We start from the raw sequence: 22,438 nt of genomic DNA on the forward strand, positions 1-22,438 counted from the left end.
TGTTGGTACTTATGCTTAACAAACACATTATCCCTAAGTTTAAAGTTAAGTGTCAACACTAGGTGGACGTAAATCGATCTTGCAACAAAATTAATTTTTTCATCTATAGGCTCAACTAGTGTTTTCACTTAGTTAAACAAATACATTATTCACCAAATTAAAGCTAAGCATCAACACTAGATGGACACAAATCGATCTTGCAAGAAAATCAATTTTGTCATCAATAAGATCAACTAGTGATGGTACTTACACTTAACAAACACATTGTTACCAAATTAAAGCTAAGTGTCAACACTAGATGAACACAAATCGATCTTGCAACAAAATCAATTTTGTCATCAATAAGATCAATTAGTGATGGTACTTACGCTTAACAAACACATTGTTACAAAATTAAAGGTAAGTGTCAACACTAGATCGACACAAATCGATCTTGCAACAAAATCAATTTTGTCATCTATAGGATCAACTAGTGTTGCCACTTATGTTAAACAAACACATTATACTAAAGAACATTCTAAAAATTCAAACAAACCCTAAGTAAAATGCAAGTACTGTACATTGAATAAGAAAATCTAATATACACAATAATTAAACTTTTGAAAGAAAAATACCTCGCTTTTTTTTAATTAGGACTGGAGATGGAAGAGTTTGTCGTAATTGGCTCGACGGCGTCGGAGATTGAAACCTTTAATTAGATTGTACGCCTGCACTTAAAATTTTGTATACTAAAATTATTAGTACATTCATAGTTGTTGAACTTTTCATTTACAAAAGCTACTTTAACAAAAAAAGACAGTGAACTTCCAAATTAGACAGGTAAATATGGATCGTTGTACATATTGCCTGCCTTAAGAGTATAATATGGGAAGAGACATAAAAAGGATATATTATGGCATTATAATTGTGATCTAGTATGCTTTTCAAGAGTGAAAATGAATTGTGTGTTTATTTTTCACAAGGTGCAAATTTGCTTATTTGACAAATTGAAACCACCAAGACAAGTTGAAGATAACAAGGAACTGTTTGTTTGTGTATTGTTCATTCAATAAAAATTTACAAAGAAATGGAGTAGACCAAATGTACACAAATTGGCTAAAGGATAAACAACACTCCTCTACCCCATCCCCCACAAGGTAATAAATACTGTCTAAATGAACAAAGGAAGATTAATTATTGAATAAATTGAGAAAAGATTAACAATACTAAAATAGAAATTAACCTTATTTCTGTTTAGCTATGCAAAATCTGATATTCTTATTCATATTTACAAGCAGCAAAACTGTAAACTGTCCCTAGCTATTCTTATTCATTATTCCACCATTTCATGTATTAACTAAAGCATCAACTCATGATTCTATTCATATTCCCCACTAATGATCCCTAAATTTTAAGAAAGCTTTATAGCTTTAGGATACCACCGTGAGAATTCAAGAGTTCCATGTGCTTAACATATATGAATGTATTTTCTTTGCTTGATTCTTTCCCATTTGCAGTCTCATGATTGTTTTGTAATTTTCCATTAGAAACTTAACTTCAATTATAATTTTATCAAGATGACTATGTATGGCTCTCATCTAAAAAGTCTCAAATATCTCACTCCACCCATTCATATTTCTTACTAATGCAAATTTTATTATTCTTATAGATCACTACAAAGTGAGAAGAAGTTAAGCAACATTGCTTACTATACTTTCAAGTCCATAACACCACCACCCCTTCTATTGTTTAGAAAGATACTATATAACATAAAATTAATTCCAAGACCACCGACAATGAAAGCTAGGATTGACGACACTCACAAGATGTTGAAGGATTTATAGAGTCACCATCAAATAAAGAGAACAAAAAGCTTATACAACTTTTCTCTGATCTGGTTTCATGCTCCTTGTTGTAATTACATAAAATTTAATTTTACCTACTTCTGGCAGTCGGTATTATAATTTTATTTTATTTAGTTTACACATAACCGTGCCCTAGAGGACGGTTTAATTAAAATTTATTAATTTTTTTTTGTTTTTTAATATTTAATTAAAATAAAATGAAATATTATTATTTATTTATTAAATTCAATACCGACTACAAGAGATAGATTTTTCTTGTATTTATTTTTTTCGGAAAAAATTTTCAACCTCCGGAGGTCGGTATGTTGTTTTCCCACATTATTTTGCATAAAAAATCAACTTCTTGAAGTCGGTTTTCTTTAAAAAAATTATTTTACAACAAAATTGATATGAGAATGAAATCTCTGAGCAGTACTCCAAGAGTGGATGCAAAGATGGAGGAAAGAAAAGAAGAAGAAGAGCGTAGTGAAGAATGGAGAAAAGACAGAGATTAGGGCTTAGATTGTAAGGGATCGAAAAATAAAATCATGGCTTTGAAAATTGAAGCCAACTTATAGTTTGTTTAAAGCAATTTTTAACCTTTTAAAGCAAAAAAGGGTAAAATAATGCCCTTAGATTATGTGAAATTGAATAAAGAATGTTCTGAATTAATAATTTGATCTAAAATATTTTTGTCGTCAATAATTTGATCTAAAAATATATTTGTTATTACTTTTTTTTATATATATATTTGTTATTACTTACTGGGTGAAAAATATCTTTTGTTACAAATAAATATATTTTTTTAAAACACATTATTTTCCTAATAATAACATTTTTTTATCAGATCATGTTTATCATACGTCTTCAATTCGGAAAAAAAAATTATTATGATTTTTTTTAATCATTATCTAAATAAAATAAATGATGGAAATACTATTATATATATATATATATATATATATATATATATTATTAATAGAAAAAGTACGTGAAGTTATTTTATTTTAATTGATAAAATGAGCTTAAGAAGAAAAAAAATTACTACATTTTTATTAATACAAGTGTTTTTAACATAAAGAAACCAAGAATAAAATTCTTTAAAAGTAATATTATTCAGTCCAAACAGACTCAAAATTAGAGGCCAACTTTTGTTGTCTAGAACAAGGAAAAGTTATATAATAAGACAAACATGTGTTATATATTTATTATACACAATTATAATTTAAAAGAATTACAATTAGTAGCTACACTATTCATTTAATTGTTGTTTTCCAATTTAAAAGTGTATATTCCAATTATCATAGTTGTAAGCTTAATTTTAGGCATTGTATCTATCATTTTATCTACATCTTCTCTTTCCTCTCTCCAAATTAACAGCATGCTTCCCTCTTTCATGAATGATTTTCTTCCTTCTTTTTCTTATGGACGATTCTTCAAATTCTCTACAACGCTTGCGACATCAACGACACCGTGTTTCCTCACCCTTACTCGGACAAAGCTTTGTCATCATCGACTCATGATGGTTTACGAAACTCGATTGGTAGCCATGAGAGAAAGCTTTGAAGCTTAAGTTCAAATTGCGGGTTTAAGAAATTCTTATTAGATTTAAAAGGGTAATGTTTTGAAAGATTGAATATATCATGAGGAGTTCATATCTCAGATTTGAGGAATTTTGGTACAAATTTAAGGCAAATTTGGTGGATTTTTCAAGGAATCACACATGTAAATGCATTGTATTCATGTCTTTGAGTGTAGATGTTCATTGTTTATATATTTATGTCAATAATTTGAGTGTTTCTACGGTGTATTTATCACTAGAATGTATTTGGAGAAGCAATTAAAGTGTATATGTTCCTTGTTGTTCATTGGTTATTAATGTGTTTGAGTGAATCTGCAACTGGTTATAAGTTTGTATCAATTTATTCAAATGTATATATTCTCTATTATACTTTTGTATCAATTATATTTGTCTATATCTGCTACCAATTATATATTTGTATCAACTATATTAGTTCTTTGTTATTTATTTTATATCAATGTATTTAAGCATATGAGTTATTTGTTATATATTTGAATCATGTATTTGACTGTATATGTTCACTATTATATATTTTTATTAATGTATTTGAATATCTATATCGTCATTAGAATGCATTTATATCAATAGGATCAATGTATTTAAGTGAGATAATTTTTGTAACAACAAAAACAATTGTGTGTCAATGTCATATAAATAATAGTCAGTGATATACAAAATCAATGAAGAAAAAAAGATCTTGTAGCATATTTTTTTTTTAATTATGAAAAAGTGTAACAACCCCTTCATGTTATGGATAAGTCAATAAGGAAGAAATTTGGCCCGAAAACTTTTGAATAGTAACTTAAAAATTTCAAGACTAGGCCATATTTAGACGGAATCTGAGTCAAGCGAGGTCTAGGGAAATCCGATAATGCATTGAGGTGGATTTCTAAGTTTTGATTGTTTGAGCTAGTAGCTAAGATGTTAAAGAATTAATAGGGCCTTACAGAAATAAATTCAAGTGAGTAAATCTAATCGAATTTGTGGTTAAGGGGTTATCTTAGAACATCAGAATTTGATGTTGTGTTGCGAAATAGGGGGTGAGACACGAATTCTAAGCTTTTGACTCCGTGCAAGCCACTGAGCCACTGTGACGAGATTAATCTCGCTATAGAGGAAGATGCTATAGCAGAATAGTACGGGTTTTATCAGGAAAAGGTCCCAAAATGTTATTATTCTCTACAATTTTGTTTTTGAAGAGCAATGGGTGACTTAGGGTTGTTCTTTTCAGTTTTCCATCAAATCCTTCGGTAAATGTAAGTTAATCATTCCTCTAACTTATAATTTAATTCTTAAACTTTAGAATCATGGGAATACACTTTGGGAAAGGTTTTGGCGTGAAACTAATAGGGGGAAAAGCCCTAGTTGGGTAATATAGGCCATTTTTCATTGACAACTTGTATTTTGCTTGTTTTAGCCCAAGAACGAGCCAAATCATTGGAAAAGGGAAAGCTCTAATTCATTAGAATTTTTAAGGCTTATTTCGAGGTAAGTGATGATTGTATTTTCCCGTTGGTTATTACATGCGCATGTTAACTACTTCACTAATATTGCATGCATGATATATGATTAGGGAAAATGAAAGAACATGAAGTGAAATGATATCTTGTGATCAAATTGCAAGCATGAATGTGTTACTTGGTTATACTAGTGTGTGTACCTATTCATTATGGTTATGATTGTGATGTGTGACTTCATGTTGGATCGGTTACCATGCCGGTACATTTGGATTAGGCACCATTCCAGTACAATTGGATTGGGTACCATTTTGGTACATTTGGGATGGGTACCACACCGGTACACTAACTATTGGAACGATTACTACGTCGGTACACTAACAATTTGGGTGTGGATTCCATGAGAGGACCACTGTTTAACTGTTGCATTATGATTGAGTATGTTTACCTGTATAATAATTTAAGAGTTGGTATAACTGTGATGTGATTATATATTGTTGCCTTACTATGTTGTAGTTTCTTATTCATATTTTATTTACTAGAAATGATCTTGTGATCCTACGGTACACTGTGGTTGTGTAATGATAGTGCACTTTCTCTTTCATGTTGAGTACATGGCATATTCAAGCGACTGTTGAGAGACCTCAATTAGGAGATCAATGATTATTCAGATTCAAGGGTGAGCTAGTTCTTTCGAGCTGCCGTGGATTCATCTCATTTCTTAGTCCTTTCCTGTTAGACTCAGAATCTTAGATTCTTAGTTATTATTTATTGTTTTGGGGGTTTTTAGGTTCTAAAGAGTTAATTTTCGCATATTGTTTTTATAATATTACTTGAGTTTATGGGAACTCAACTTTTAAACTATATTTAAACTATTTTCCACTTATTAACTGCTTATTTTCTGTTAATCGCATGTCGTAGTTGGGTTAGCATTGGTCTTTCCTTGGATGGTTAGTATGGGTACCTCACACGAGGGATTAGGGTCATGAAAAATAGTTGGAGAAAGAGAAACATGGTTTTTTAAAAATTTTCTAGTAATAAAAGTAGCATATTTTAAAGAGTTTGAATGATGTTAAGACTCTATCACATATCCGATTCATTCATACCTATTCAGACTCATTAAAAGATTTTATATTTTAAAAAATAAATGTACTTAACGGACTGAAGTTTGAATCGCCTGAACTATGACCGAAATCCAACAACACACATTAACTTAACTAAGGTTCTATTACCTCCCTCCCCCCCCCAGAACTCATTTTTTTTGCATTTTTGTGCACCTTTTGTGCTAACTGGCAACTTCAACCAAGTAAGTTGGATGTGTTTGTATACACTTTCCTGCCATGTTAGTAAATATTTTATTTATTTATTTATTGAATTCTTTTAAATTTTTAATTATGTTTAAATCTTCTTATTTTCTTTATCTTTTATTTAAATTTTGTTAATACACGTAGTGTTTGTAGCGACCTGTCCCATCTTTATGGATAGGCCAAGGGAAAAGGAATGCGGGCCAGAAAAATTTGAGTAGTAACTTCAAAAAAGTTGAGACTAGGACAAACTTGAATGAATTCTAACTCAAGCGAGGTCTAGGGTGACCTGGTGATAGGTGGGGATCGAATTAGTGATTTGATTAAATTTTTTGATAGCCAAGACGATGTAGAGCATTTACAACCTATTGGAATCGCAATCGGGTGAGTAAAATTTCCAGAATTGGACTTGACGTGAAGGGTATAATCTAAGACGTTTTGGGGAAAGGGTATGTTGTGAAAAGGGAGACTTTGAGACTTTTTACAAGTTCTCTATCTTTGCCTAACCCGCCAGAGTGGGATTAGTGCCGCTAAAGCGGGATGGTCCCGCTGTGGCGGGATAGTCACAACTTAAGTAGAGGAAAAACTCCAGAAATGGAATTCTTCTGCAAAAACTATTCTTAAGATGTTAGGAGGCAACCCAAGACTATTTTGATTAGTTTTCCACGGATTCTCATGCCAAAGGTAAGAATTCTAGTCATTAAACTCATAATTTGATTCCTAATACCATAAATTAGAATGGGTGATCATTGTGGGAGGGTTTTGGCCTGTGTGTAATGGTGGAAATTCACCCTAGGTGGGGGTTTAGGATCATGGCATGGTCTAAGAGGGGAATATTTCTATAATTCGACTAAGGTAGACTATTATATTGATACTTTGTGTGTATTTACTATTTTTAGACCTTGAACAAGCGGAACGAATCCGAAAAGGGAAAACTCTTGCATATTAGAGTGGTTGAAGCTCGAATTTGAGGTAGGTGATGGTTTTGTTTCTTGTATGGATTTCATGTACTTTCTAAATTACTTCATTGTATGCATATGTGTATATGAATAGACAAGCATGCTAGAAATTATGTGAAAAATGATCACTTTCTGGCCTGTTTTGTGATGAAATTATTCTTGGTGACATAATGTTGACTACTGAATGTAATTGTAGATGCTTTGTATGTTTGGATTGGGTGTCATATTCTGACATATAAATTAAATTGGATGTCACATTCCAACATAAATTAAGTGTTTGCAGGTTCCATGAGAGGACCCTTATGTGAAATTGCATGATATTGGGATTGATGAACTGTGATCTTATTGAGTACTGATTGAGATGAAAAAGGGTAAGTTATTATATATATATGTGCTAATTATATCGGGTTTTCTTTTCCATTACTCGCTCACTAGCTAGCCATATGATCCTACTAGTACATCATTGATTTTGTGTACTGATACTACACTTACTCTATCTTTGTTGAGTATAGGGCATATTTAGCCGACTGCGGGGGGACCTCGCTTAAAAGAGTGAAATTCTTTTTGAGTTCAAAGGTGAGCTAATTCTCTCAGGCTGCCGTGGATTTTCTATTATTTCTAGTCCTTTTTTCGAGACTTAGATGTTCAGACACTGGTTATTTCTTTAATGACTTCCTTGTGGGAATTATATTCCCTTTCTAGACTTGTTTGTTCTATAGAGTTTTGTTATACTTGACTTTCAGTTTCTAAGATATTTTTCCGTATGTTTAAGTTTGTTGACTAGACTTTCCTAAGTTTATGGGGACTCATGCTTATATCTTTAATTAAGACTGCTTCCATATCCTTATCCTGTTTGTCTACTGCGTTTGCTAATTGTTAGGCTGTTAAAATGGTTCTCCCATCGGAGGGTTAGTGTGGGTGTCAGTCACGGTGGATCGGAGTCTTGACAAAGTTTGTATCAGAGCCTTAGGTTCATTGATCTCGTCGTACCAAAATGAGTCTAGTAGAGTCTTACAGAACTGTACGGAGACATCTGTACTTTTTTTTGAGAGGCTATAGGACTATAGGAAAAGTTTCTCTATCTTCTTTCCTTTGTACTATAACTTGATTTCAATTAGTATTTGGTGATCCAAATTTGTATCTAACCTCTTTCACTCTTTTTTCCGCAGATGGTCAATACCCTCCACAATGATGTTTGACCCATAGCTCTAGTTGAGCCAGATGAGGTGCCAACAGTTCGAGGTCATGACAGGGGTAGAGGCAGGAGAGGGAGAGGTAGCAGAGGCCGAGGGAGAGTAGCACTCGCCAGGGTTGAGGCTCCAGTTGAAAAATGGTGGGGTAGGGTTTTTAGCCTAGTTAGCCCATATTTAGAATATTGATATAAAGTCTCCCTCTATTGAGTCTATTTCAATAGTATGCAAGTTTCTAGAAGTGTTTCCTTCTGACTTGCCTGGTATGCCTACCGACAGAGACATAGATTTCTGCATTGATTTATAGCCAGCACTCATCCAATTTCTATTCCTCCCTACCGCATGAGTTCGACAGAGTTAAGAGAGCTTAAAGTTCAAATCTAAGAACTCTTTGATAAGGGATTCATCCATTCAGCGCTTCTCTGTGTGGTGCTCCGGTGTTGTTTGTTAAGAAGAAGGATGGTAGTATGAAAATGTGCATTGACTACAGACAACTAAATAAAGTTACCATCCGAAATAAGTACCCATTGCCTCATATTGATAACCTTTTTGATTAGTTGCAAGGTGCATCAGTATTTTCAAAGATTGATCTCAGGTCTGGGTACCATCAATTGAAAATTAGGCCTGAAGATGTGCACAAAACAACTTTTAAAACTAGGTATGGGCATTATGAATTTTTGGTAATGTGTTTTGGGCTGACTAATGCACCTGCAACCTTCATGAGTTTGATGAATGGGTTTTCAAACTATTCCTAGATTTTTTTGTTATTATGTTTATAGATGATATCTTGGTGTATTCAAAGAGTGAGCAAAAACATGCAGATCATCTTCGTATTGTTTTAAGTGTTCTGAGAAAGCAGAAGTCGTACGTAAAACTCTCTAAGTGTGAATTTTGGTTGCCTTCACTTGCCGTTTTGGGCCATGTTGTTTCAAAAGAAGAGGTAATGGTAGACCCATAAAAGATTGAAGCGGTTAGGACTCTTGAACTCTGTGCTACGATATGAAGTTTGTCACGCGCCGAGAGGGTACCCTAGGTGTGGCCGACACTCAAAAACCATCTCTGGCCTCCGAGAGAATCACTTGGTCTCATCACTCAGTCGTTCATCAGCGGAAGACTTAAGTGAAAATAAGAATATTTAAATAGGCTCGCCATCATCAACATCAAATAAAAGAAATAATCCTTAGAAAAAGTAGTTTCAAAGGAGAATTACTCCAATTACATCATCAAACTCTGTCTATGAAGCCTTTAACACTATCAGACAGTTCCAATGACATGTCTATGGCTACCTTAAAAGAAATATAATACTCAACAATAATAAAAGGATAAAGAGTTCCTACGAGTACAAGAAGGACTCCCCAAATAGTTGGAAAGTAATGATCTTCAACGATGCAGGTCGAATGACGTTAGTACATGGAATGTACGAGTATGTAAAATGGCTGGAAAGTAAGGACAAATATCAAGAAACTCATCTCAGGAAGATTCGTCTCAGAACTCAACATCATCTCAACATCAATATGTAATGCAAGTTTAAAAATAATAATAATAATAATAATAATAATAATAATAATAATAATAATAATAATCAATGTTTATTCAGTTGAGAGTTTCTCTAATTGACAACCATCACTTATGAGCTAATGATGATACAACGAAGCGATGTCGTTGCCACATCCATCCAATACCTTGCTAGGGTAAAGAACATAGCCTTCTTGGATCCAATTATCGAAGTTCTCTTTTTGGGACTTAAAAGGTACAGACTCCATCCTACGCTGACTACGTAGTTCTGGGGTTTGAGTTAATTAAACTCTTACCCAACTCGATGCTCAGTATTACTCCCAAAATATGTGCTCATATTAACATCATCATCTAGTGTTATTGAGAAAACATCAAACTCATCTTATTACCTCTTCATCAATCATTACACTTCAAAACATTATTTACATCTTATCAAAACATCATTTACTCAAATTCATTTAAACTCAATTTTTTTCTTTTTCAAAACTCAATAAAATACATATATAGTATTAATTGAAATTACTCTTTTTATCAATAAATATTAAAAGCCAACATCTTTACTCAAAATATGTGTAAAAATATTCATGAACATCAAATCAATTTGGGTTCATGGAAAAGTATCCATGAACAATAATTCCAATAATATGAGAGATAAAAAATATATAATAATTTTAATGCATAAATATATCTAACTCAATAGAAGAAGAATTATTTCAAAAACAAATTCAAGATTTGGGTAAAACTCAACTATAACTCAATTACGATGAATTTAAATATTGGAAGCATGGACGAACTCAATCCAATGCTATGAATAGCCTTACATACCTGAAATTCGAAGCTTTACTCCGAATTGAAAAACTCAATGACCACTCTTGTACTCCTAGTTTTTTCTCCTCACCGTAGTATTTTGTATACTACCCAGAGTATAAGAATCACTAGAATAGTATTTCTACACTACTTAAAGCTAAAACTATATTTGAGAATGAGTAAAGAAGTGTATAGAGAGAAGAGTTGCTTGAGAAAGTTTGATGAATAAAATGAGGAAATAAGGTGGGTATTTAACATCTTAGTTATCACAAAATCAAGCTCAAACTTATAAATTAACCCGAATCTATTCTCGGACTTCCCTAGACCTCACGTCTCTCAAATTTCGTTTGAGATTGACCTAGCTTGAAATTTCTAAGTTACTACGCAAAAGTTTTTCTTGTCCAAATCTTTCACTCTTAGATTTTCCATAACAATCGGAATAGGCCATTACGCTTCCCTTAATATGGTTATTGTTTATATATGTGATAATATATTATGGAGTAATTGTAACAATTGATAAGGTTTATTTAGAATAGACTTGATTAGTCACTTGTATGTGTTGTTAGTCGATAAAGCATTTTGATTAGTATGTGGTTGATATGTGTTGGTTTGACAATGTTGGTATTTATAAGCTATTGAAACATATCTTTAAATGGCGTGTGATGTGATGTGTACTAGTGATATTCATTTTTACTAGTTGTTGTTATCTTGACAGATAACTGAACAAGAATATATTGAGATATGCTAAGAGCTTTGAGTATATATCTACTATGGAGGGCCTAAAATGCCCTTAACTATTTGAATTAGTATAAAATTGCCCTCTACCTACTTTACGGCCCCCGAATACCTCCGACACCAATATTTTGGCTCAAAAATACATTTATTTCTGATGGCTCACACTCATAAGGTGGATGGAGGGAAATATTATACCAAATCATCAATAAAATATTCCTCTGTAACAACAATCAAAGGTTCCCAGGATACATCAACAGACTCCACAAACACAACAACAACAACAGATATATTAATGCACCAACCAATAATTGAGACAGCTGTGGATCATTAAAACTTTCAAGAATTAGACAAATACTTAGTTAAAATTTTCAATTACTGATTTAGATTAAATTCTCATGGGTTTGTTGATAGTCAAGCTTTGAGTGTTTTCAACATGGTGCGAATGGGATTTTGAGTGGTGAGTTTCATAATTTAAACCCTCAAAATTAAATATGGCCGAACAATTTGAGTTCTTTTCCTTAGTTTGCTTGTTCCTATCTACTTTAGATGCCTCAAGCAACTGCTAAGTTTGGTTCAATGAAGGTTTAGGAAATATAATATTAGGGATGAGTATGAAGAAGTGAGTATTGATGAGTCTACTTTGGATTATGATTAAGAGGATTTCATTGAAAAACTAACAAGACTGATGATAGTGTTAAAAATAGTGGAATAGTTCAAATGCAACTAGCAATGTTACTGGCATTGATCAAAAAGGCAAGAAAAAATGGCTTAGCCACCAGATTCTTGGTGGAAGCCTTTTCATCTTGCATTTTTAATCCACATTAGTAACAGTGCTAGTTGTATTATTTTTAACACTATAATCAATAATGTTAGTTTTTCAACAAAATCGTTATAATCATAATTCATAGACCCATCAACACTCACTTTTTCATACTCATCCCCAATATTGTTTTTCTCAAACCCCCATTGAACCAAACTCAGCAGTTGCATGTGGTATTTGTATCAGATAGGAACAATGAACTAGGGTAAAGAACTCAAATTGTTCGGTTGCATTTGATTTTGAGATCTTAAATCATGAGCCCACCACTAAAAATCCCATTCCCATCCATGTTCGAAACACTAAAGCTAGAGTATCAACAAACCATTGAGAAACTAATCTAAACCAGTAATTGAATAAATTTAAATAAGTAGTTATCTAATTCTTGGAAGTTCTGGTGATCCACATGTCACAACCTGAAATTTGGATGTGATGGCATTTATCCTTTTTGTACTGACCTTGAATGTTATTTTTGAAATTTTAATAAAATGACCATTTTACCCCTCCCTTTAGTTACCCTGAGTCATTTCTGATTGGTACTGGGTGTTGGTTTTAGAAAATTCTATGAAAAGTAGAGTCTTTAGAAATTTAGAGTTTTCATAAGCTTTAAGTGTTCAAAAGTGGTATTTGGGGTCAACCAGAGCTATAGGTCTCAGAAAAGAATTTCATTGATTTCAGAAGCTCCAGAATGTAGAAATTGGCCTAGGAGAGTTTATAGAATCAATTTTGGAGTTGTAACGAAGATTTGAGGTCTTAAGTTGGAAATTTGAGGAATTTTAGGCCATGGTTTGACTTTGGTCAACTTTCGAAGTTTTGATGCTCGAAATGGAATTTAGATGACTCCGTTAGATTCAGGGGATGATTTTTGGTCTAGAAGAAGTGTTGGCTAAATTTTTAGAGGTCTCGAGCTCGTTTTGATATTTTGGAGGTTAAGTTGGTTTCGTTGGGACTTTTCGAGTTTTGGGTCAAAGATAACTTGAATTCAAATTATGATTGTTCTATCGGCTCTGATACGTACAAATTAGGCTAGAAACATGGTCAACATGAGTATTGAGGCAATCAATACGAGTTTAGGGCCATTTGTCTCTTTTGACTTTGAAAGTTAGTATACGGTTGACTTTGGTCAACACTTTTGGAAAATGTGCTCGAATGAAAATTCTGATAGCATGGTTAGTTTTGGAATGTCAATTTAGATCTATAACAATCCTTGGTTTGCTTCCCAAGGCTTTCGATCTTATCTCGAGGCCCATTGTGGAATTTGGCTTAAAATAGCACTTGGGTGTGGGACCCACTTTTTATTAAAATGACCTCTTATGAGAATTTTGAATGCGCCATTGAGTCCAGAAAATTGAATTTAGTGGGGTAGCACATATCATTTGCATGCACAGGATTTCGAATGAATCCTAAGCACCCCGTCGGAAATTTAGGACTTTTCCAAAATCAAGTGTTGTAGCAAGGTGTTGGTGCAACTTTAAACTCCCATTTTTGGGTGTTTCTCTCAACTTTAAAACACCATAATTTGAGATCTAGAGATCCAAATTGAGTGATTTAAAAGGCAAACTTGTGAGAATTTTTTAGAAGAACGCATTAGGAAGTTTGAAAACATAATTGGGGCATTCTATTAAAGTAAAACCTTGATTCTAGTTGCTACAATGTCCATTTTTGGAGTGAATTTTTGAAGAACTTTGAGAATTTATTTCTCGATCTATATGGATCCAATTTTGATGATTCAATGGTCTAAATTCAAGAGAATTTTGTGTAAAATCCATTGGAGAGCTCAAAAACTTGAGGGGAGGCTTTCTTAGCTAGGCGGTAACCTTGCCCTTAAGAATACCCTCACCCATAACTCGACATGATTTTAACTTTTGAGATGCATCGGTGATGCTAGACTTTGTGATCATTTTGATTTCATTTCTGCTCAAGCTTTGGAGGTATATTATTAGATTCATCGAGAAAGGGATTCTCGGATCTATTAACGTATAGTTGGAAAAGAGAACATTCGGCACTATAGGATAAACTATCTGTGAGCATCCGGACACCCAATCTCAGCCTCGATTTTGAAATTTCATCGAGGAGCAGTCGGGTACCCAGCCCAACCTTTGCCAGCTTGTGAGTATAATGAGCATGCGGGTACCCAGCCCTGGCCTTAATCATACCAATGTATTACGGCGAGCATCCGAGTACCCAACCTCGGTCTCGACCGTACAAATGTTTTAACACGCACATCTGGGTACCCAGCTCCGTCCTTGACAACATTGATTATTCAAGTGAGCAGCTAGGTCCCAGTCTCGGTCTCGATCCTTAAAGCATTACTAGTTCATTGTGTCTTAGAGATTCTTGGTTCGGAAATGACACGGTTCTTAATTTTGGGCTTTTCAAATTCTTGGTAATTGTAGCTATTCTGTGTACTCAGCAAGCTTATGGGGGTTCATTCAGGTTTTCATTTAAACTTGCGCACGAGTGTCCCAGCTGGGCATATATGGGCCTAGTTGGGTGTAGTTGGATGTAGTCATCTTAGGTAGTACTATTTCTACTTAGACGCTTGTCATGATCCCTATTTAAACTTATTTTTTTTTTCATAATATTTTTACCTTTTCTGCTCAGTCGGCCTACAATGCCTATTAAGTACCTGTCATCTTGGTACTCATACTATACTTTGCATCTCCTTTCGTGATGCAGGGCCGAGCACCAACTACCATCGCGAATAGATCGATTTTGTTGCAGTCAGCTTCGGATACTAGGTTGAGCACTTGATATTTTGGGATCATATTTGTCTCTTTCAGTGTGAATGGACCATCCAGGTTCTGAGAGGGATCTTTAGCTGTATTTAGTCAGTTTTGGTTTTGCTTCCACTTATTTATTCTGTTTATGTTAGAATTTCCATTAACGATTATTTTCTGCCCTCAAACCCATAACTTGTTATTCCGGATTTATGGGTTGGCTTATCTACTGGTGGGTTATAGTAGGTGCTATCATGACCTGAGAAATTGGGTCATGATAAGTTGGTATCAAAGCTCTAGATTCATCAGTCTCACTTGTATAGAGATAATATATAGTAGAGTCCTGCGGATTGGTGTGGAGACATCTGTGACTTATCTTTGGGAGGCTACAGTATGTCTTTAGGAACTTGTCTTTTTGTATCACTATTGTGCAGTTTGTTTCTTATCAGTTTCTTGAAATCTCACTCATTCCACTCTTTTACATGATGGATCGTACGCGTGCTAAAGGTAGAAGTCAACTCTAAAGTAGTGTCAGGGCTACAACTCTAGCTCGGGATAGAGAGAAAACTCTAGAGCTAAAGCTAGAGCCACCAGTAGCTCTAGTATATCATCCGCCGGTGGGGCCAAGACCAGCCCAACCACCACCCGAGACATTTGCAACTCCAAACCTATAGGTGATGTTCACCAAGATATTAGCTGCTATTAGGGGTATGCAGTAGGTGCCATCTCTAGCACCGCAAGGTCAGCCTGTGCCAGAGGCACATGCCTCTTAGCCTAATGATTTAGAAGGAGTTATGCCATTTCAAGAGCAGAAGATGCTCGAGGTATCCCTTAGACTATCACCCTTGAGTTTTTTTGGGGCCATGGGTGAGGATGCCCATAAATTTCTACTTACTTGCCGTGAGTGGCTTCAGACTTTGGGTTTAGTGGAGTCGAGAGGAGTTGACTTCACTACTTATCAACTAGATAGTCCTAGCCAATAGTAGTGACGTTCATATTTAGAGACCAAGCCAACTAGGTTTTAATCAGTGTCGTGGGCTAAGTTTTAAAGGTCTTTTGGCCCAGTTTATTCCCAAGAGTGTTAGAGATCATCTCCGAGATAAGTTCTCACGGTTAGAGTAGAGGTTAAGGCCTTAGATGATGTGATCACAGGTACGATTCTATTATATCATTATCCCACATCCGCTTTATTTGGTCTAGGCTCCACATATTCTTATATATTTGTATATTGTGCCCCTCGATTGATTATAAGTCCGGAGCCCTTAGTTGATCCATTGTGTGTTCGACCCCGGTAGGTGATTCTTTAGTAGTAGGTCAACTTTTAGATCTTGTGTGGTGACTATTAGGAGAGAAATACTAGGGTTGATTTTATTTTACTTGATATGCTGGACTTCAATATTATTCTGGGCATGGATTGGCTATCCTTTCACCATATAGTTTTGGACTGTTATGATAAGACCCTTATATTAGCCATCCAAGACTTTTCCCCAGTCTTGTGGAAGGGTGTTTATATTTGCTCACCAACTAGGATAATATCCTTTATGTGGGCCCGACGGCTATTTACATTCGAATGTTTGGTGTACTTAGCATATGTCCGTGATGTATCCAGTAAGGCCCCTTCTGTCAATTCTGTTCCTGTGGTTCAAGATTGATGCCTTCCTTACAGACCTACCTATCCTACCCTAGAGAGAGATATTGAATTTGTCATAGATTTGGAGCCAAGAACTAAGCCCATTTCTATACCCCCTTACCGTATGGACCTCGTAGAGCTTAAGGAGCTCAATGTGTAGATCAAGGATCTCCTAGATAAGGGCTTTATTTGTCTGGGTGTGTCAACATGAGGTGTAATAGTCCTGTTTATTAAGATGAAGGATGGGACTATGCGGATGTGTGTTGATTATAGGAAGCTAAATAAGGTAACGGTGAAAAACTGTTACCCCATACCTCGTATCGATGATCTGTTTGACCAGCTTTAGGGTATCGCTGTGTTTTTTAAGATTGACTTGAGGTCCGACTACCATCAATTGCGTATTACAACTGCCAATATTCCCAAGACTGCTTTTTGGACTTGTTATGGCCATTATGAGTTCCTTATGATGTCTTTTGGGCTTATTAATGCCCCTGTAGCTTTTATGGATCTTATGAACTGAGTATTCATCGATGATATACTAGTATACTCATGGAATAGAGAGGATCACGTGCAACATTTGAGGGTTGTACTCCAGACTTTGAGAGATCAGCATCTTTATGCTAAATTCTCAAAGTGTGAGTTTTGGTTGTAGTTTATGGAATTTCTGGGACACGTGCTGTCCAAGAAAGGTATCATAGTAGGTCCAAAAAAGATTGAGGCTATTCGTGGTTGGTCTAGGCCCACGTCTGTTATAGAAATTCAGAACTTTATCAGATTAGCTGGTTATTATGGGCGCTTCATCGAGGGTTTTTCTACTATTGTAGCCTCATTGACCCATTTGACCCATTAGGATATTCCCTTTGTGTGTTTCGAGGAGTGAGATATGAGCTTTCGAAAGCTCAAGGAGTTGCTTACCACCACTCCCGTTTAGACTCTTCAATTTAAGGGCGAGATCTTTTCAGTATATTGTAATGCTTTTGGTGTAGGTCTTGGCTGTGTTCTAATGCAGTAGGGCTGAGTTATTTCTTATTTCTCCAGACAGTTGAGAGCGCACGAGCGCAACCACCCCAATTATGACATGGAGTTAGCGATAATAGTTTTCACGCTCAAGATATGGAGGCACTACTTATATGTGGTCCATTGTGAGATATATATAGATCACCGCAGCCTGCAGTACATTATGAGTTAGAGAGACGCTAATTCTAAACAGCAGAGCTGGATTGATCTATTAGCAGATTTTGAAATTTCTATCCTCTATCATCCGGGCAAGGCGAATGTAGTAGCAGATGCCTTAAGCCAAAAGCGGGGAGTATGGGTAGTTTAGCTTACTTGTCTGCTGTGGAGTGACCTCTAGCCTTAGGTATCCAGTCTTTGTCTAATAAGATGGTCAGGTTGGACATATCAGATTTTGGATCAATTTTGGCTTTTATGGGAGCTCGCTCATCTCTATTGGATCAAATTCGTGGCCGACCATTTGAGGATGGAGCATTGGTAGAGCTATGAGAGTTGGTATTATGATGCAAGGGTGGACAAAATTCTATAGATTTAGATGGGGTACTACCGTTTGTTAGTCGCCTTTGTGTTCCTAGAGTTGGAGACTACATTTAGTTGATTTTACACGAGGTCCACAATTCTAGGTACTCTATTCATCCGGGCACCACGAAGATGTATCGATATTTGTGATAGCATTACTACTGGTGTGTTATGAGAAGAGATATAACTGAGTATATATCCTGTTATTTGAGTTGCCAGTAGGTTAAGCTAGAGAATCAACGGCATGGTGGAGCATTTCAGAGATTATTCATTCTTGAATGGAAATAGGAGCGGATTACCATGGACTTCGTGATGGGATTACCTCGGCCCCCTAGAGATAATAATGTTATTTGGGTCATCATTGATCAATTGACTAAGTTAGCACATTTTCTGCTTGTGCAGTCCACTTTTACTGCAGATCGTCTAGCTCGGATTTATATTCAGAAGATGCTTCATCTGTCTATTATATCAGATAGGGGATCTCAGTTTACTTCTAGTTTTTGGAGGGTCTTTTAGAGAGAATTGGGCACCCGGGTTGATCTTAGAATGATATTTTATCCACAGATCAATGGCCAATCAGAGTATACTATTTAAGTTCTGGAGGATCTGCTACGAGCTTATGCAGTTTGAGGATTATTGGGAGCATTATTTTCCTTTGGCTGAGTTTGCGTACAAAAACAACTACCACTCTAGTATTCAAATGGCCCCGTTTGAGGCCTTATATGATAGGCGTTGTCGTACTCTAGTTGGTTGGGTTGAGTCTTCAAAGCCTAGGCCGCATAGTACCGATTTACTTCAGGATGCCATAGCTAGGGTCCAGGTTATTCAAGATAGGCTGAGGATAGCTCATAGTATACACCAAAGTTATGTTGATCACAGGCGCTAACCGTTGCACTTTGAGGTTGGAGACCAGGTGTTCTTGCAGGTGTCGCCCTTGAAGGGCGTGATGAGATTCAGTAGGCGGGGTAAGCTTAGCCCTGGTATATTGAGCCTTTTGAGATTTTGAGGAGATTTGGAGAGGTTACTTATGAGCTAGCGTTGCCTCTGCTATTTTCATCTATACACCATGTATTCCATATTTTTATGTTGCGTTGGTACATCCCAGATGAGTCCCATGTACTTTAATAAGATTTTGTTGAGTTGGATGATCGCATGATTTTTGGTGAGGAGCTAATTGCAATTCTAGCCAGAGTTCTTTGCCAGCTTCGTTCTAGGTCCATTCCTGTGGTTAAGGTCCAATGGCATCGAGTTCAATCAAGGAGTCTACCTAGGAGATCGAGCAGGAGATGCGAGCATAGTTCCCCAACTTATTTGAGCCTTCAGGTACTTCTTGACCCTTACTTTCGCGGACGAAAGTTTTTTTAATAATGAATGTTGTAATGACCCTGAAGGTCATTTTTAGAATTTTAATAAAATGATCATTTTACCCTTCTTTTTAGTTATCCCGAGTCATTTCTGATTGGTACTTGGTGTTGGTTTTAGAAAATTCTATGAAAAGTTGAGTGTTTGGAAATTTTGAGTTTTCATAATCTTTAAGTATTCAAAAGTGGTATTTGGGGTCAATTGGAGCTACAGGTCTTGAAATAGAATTCCATTAATTCCAATAGCTCCAAAATATAGAAATTGGCCTAGGAGAGTTTATGAAATCAATTTTGGAGTTGTAATGAAGATTTTAGGTCTTGAGTTAGGAATTTGAGAAACTTAAGGCCAAGGTTTGACTTGGGTCAACTTTTGGAGTTTTGATGCTCAAAATGGAATTTCGAGGAGTCCTTGGGTTCAGGGATGGCTTTTGGTCTAGAAGAAGTGTTGGTTGAATTTTTAGAGGTCCCGAGCCCGTTTTGGTATTTTAAAGACCTAAATTGGTTTTGTTACGACTTTTCAAATTTTGGATCAAGGAGACCCCGAATTCAAATTTTGATGATTTAATCGGCTCCAAATTAGGCTAGGAGCATGGTCATTACCAGTATAGAGGCAATCGATACGAGTTTAAGACCATTTGGTTCTTTTGACTTTGAAAGTTAGCCTATGATTGACTTTGGTCAATATTCTTGGAAAATACGCTCGGTTGAAAATTTAGACAGCGCTATTAGTTTTAAAATGTTGCATTTGGTCTGGAATGACCCTTGGTTCATTTCCCAAGGCTTCATGTCTAATCTCGAGGTCTGTTGTAGAATTTGGCTTAAAATAACACATGGGTGTAGGAATTTCGAATGCGCCATTGAGTCCAGAACATTGAATTTGATGGGGTAGCATATATCGTTTACGCGTAAAGGATTTTGAACAAATCCGGAGCACCCTGTCGGGGATTTTGGACTTTTCCAAAATCAGATATTGCAGCAAGGTGTTGGTGCAACTTTAAAATCTCATTTTTCGGTGTTTCTCTCAACTTTAAAACCTCATAACTTGAGTTCTAGAGCTCCAACTTAGGTGATTCAAAGGCAAACTGTGATATTTTTTGAAAAGAAAGCATTGGGGAGCTTGGAAACATAATTGGGGAATTTGATTGAAATAAAATCTTGTTTCTAGTTGCTACAATGTCCATTTTTGGAGTGAATTTTTGAAGAACTTTGAGAATTTATTTATTGGTCTATATAAATGAGATTTTGGTGATTCAAGGGTGTAAATTCAAGAAAATTTTGTGGAAAATCCGTTGGTGAGTTCGGAAACTTGAGGGGAGGCTTTGTGTGAGGTAAATTTATGAAATTATTTGCTACCTTTAGTCATTTTCGGATTTAATTTATGTAGAATTTTGGAGGATTGTATCTTGGCCATTTCAGCTCCATTTTTAGTGATTTTTGGTGTAAGTTGTGAGTGTTTTGCAAGGAACATCTTAGTATGTTTGGTTTGAATTGTAGAGGTTTCGTTACAGACAAATCACTGATCAAAGATGTTGCCATATTCATCTTTTTAGCTTAAAATTTGAAAATTTATTGCATGATCGACTCGTTTGATTTTTCCAACCCCGCATTGTGTTGTAAATTGATCCTTAAGCCTTGGGTGTTGTTTAGAACCTATTTTTGAGATCAATTCCAAAATTTCTTGATGCGGGTCCCATATTTCCTATTTTAGACCCCGAAATTTATCCATCTCTAAAAATTACAAAATTAGTGTCTAAATGACTGTAACAATGTTGTGACTCTGTTTTTGAACCGTGGCAGCATTTCGAGGCTGTTCGGAAGGAAAAAACTCTGACACAGTGATTTAAAGCGCGCATGTTCAGCGTACAGGAAAGCTACGACTTTCCTTTCTTTAGATTAAGTTGGAATGTCTGAAAGCATTTTGAGATTGTTGGAATTTGGGTTGGGTAGCTTGTTTTTATATTTTAGGTGTTAGAAATTATGTTATAGGCTTTTAATGTGTTTTTCGGGTAATTAAAAGTATGTGATAATTTTTGATATTTTTTTGTATTGTAAGAGGAGTTGGATGATTATGTTGTTGATGTTGTGGAGCATGTGGGCCTTAATATAGGTTGTAAACTTGCCTTAGTTTCCCCGGCATTGCTCCGGCAGGCTTAGATTCCTCTAGAATGATATAGTAGGTTGGTGCGTGGTAGTTTGGACTTAGCTAGGCGGTAACATTGCTCTTAAGAATACCATCACCCATAATTTGGTATGATTACGTATTTCGAGATGCATCGGCGAGGCTAGACTTTGTGATCATTTTGTTTTGGCTTCGACGGTATATCAGTTGATACATTAGGAGAGAGATTCTCAGATCTATTAGCGTCCAGTTGGAAAGGAGAACATTCGGCACCACGGGATAAACTATCTGTGAGCATCCGGGTACCCAGTCCCAGCCTCAATTCTGAAATTTCATCGAGGAGCATCAGGGTATCTAGCCCTAACCTCTGTCGGCTTCCTAGTATGACGAGCATTCGGGTACCCAGCCCTAGCCTCGATCGTACCAATGTGTTACGGTGAGCATCCGGGTACCCAGCTCCGGTTTTGACCGTATCAATGTTTTATGGCAAGCATCTGAGTACCCAACCCCTACCTTGACCACGTTGATTATTCGAGCGAGGATCTAGGTCCCAGTTATGGTCTCGATCGCTAAAGCATTCCTGGTTCATCGACTCTTGGAGATTCATAGTTTGGAAATGACACGGTTCTTTGATTCTAGGCATATCAAATTCTTGGTAGTTGTATCTCTTCTGTGTACTCTGCGGAATTATGGGGGTTCGTCTGGGTTTATATTTAAACTTGCGCACGAGTGTCCCATCTAGGCTTATAGGGGCCCAGTTATGTGTAGTTGGCTGTAGTCATATTAGGTAGTAATGTATCTAGTTAGATGCTTATCATGATCCGTATTTAGACTTATTCCTCTTTTTCATAATGTTTTTATCTTTTCTGCTTAGTCGACCTATAAT

Source organism: Solanum dulcamara, chromosome 4 (genome assembly GCF_947179165.1).
Source record: "Solanum dulcamara chromosome 4, daSolDulc1.2, whole genome shotgun sequence".
Lineage (NCBI taxonomy): Eukaryota > Viridiplantae > Streptophyta > Magnoliopsida > Solanales > Solanaceae > Solanum > Solanum dulcamara.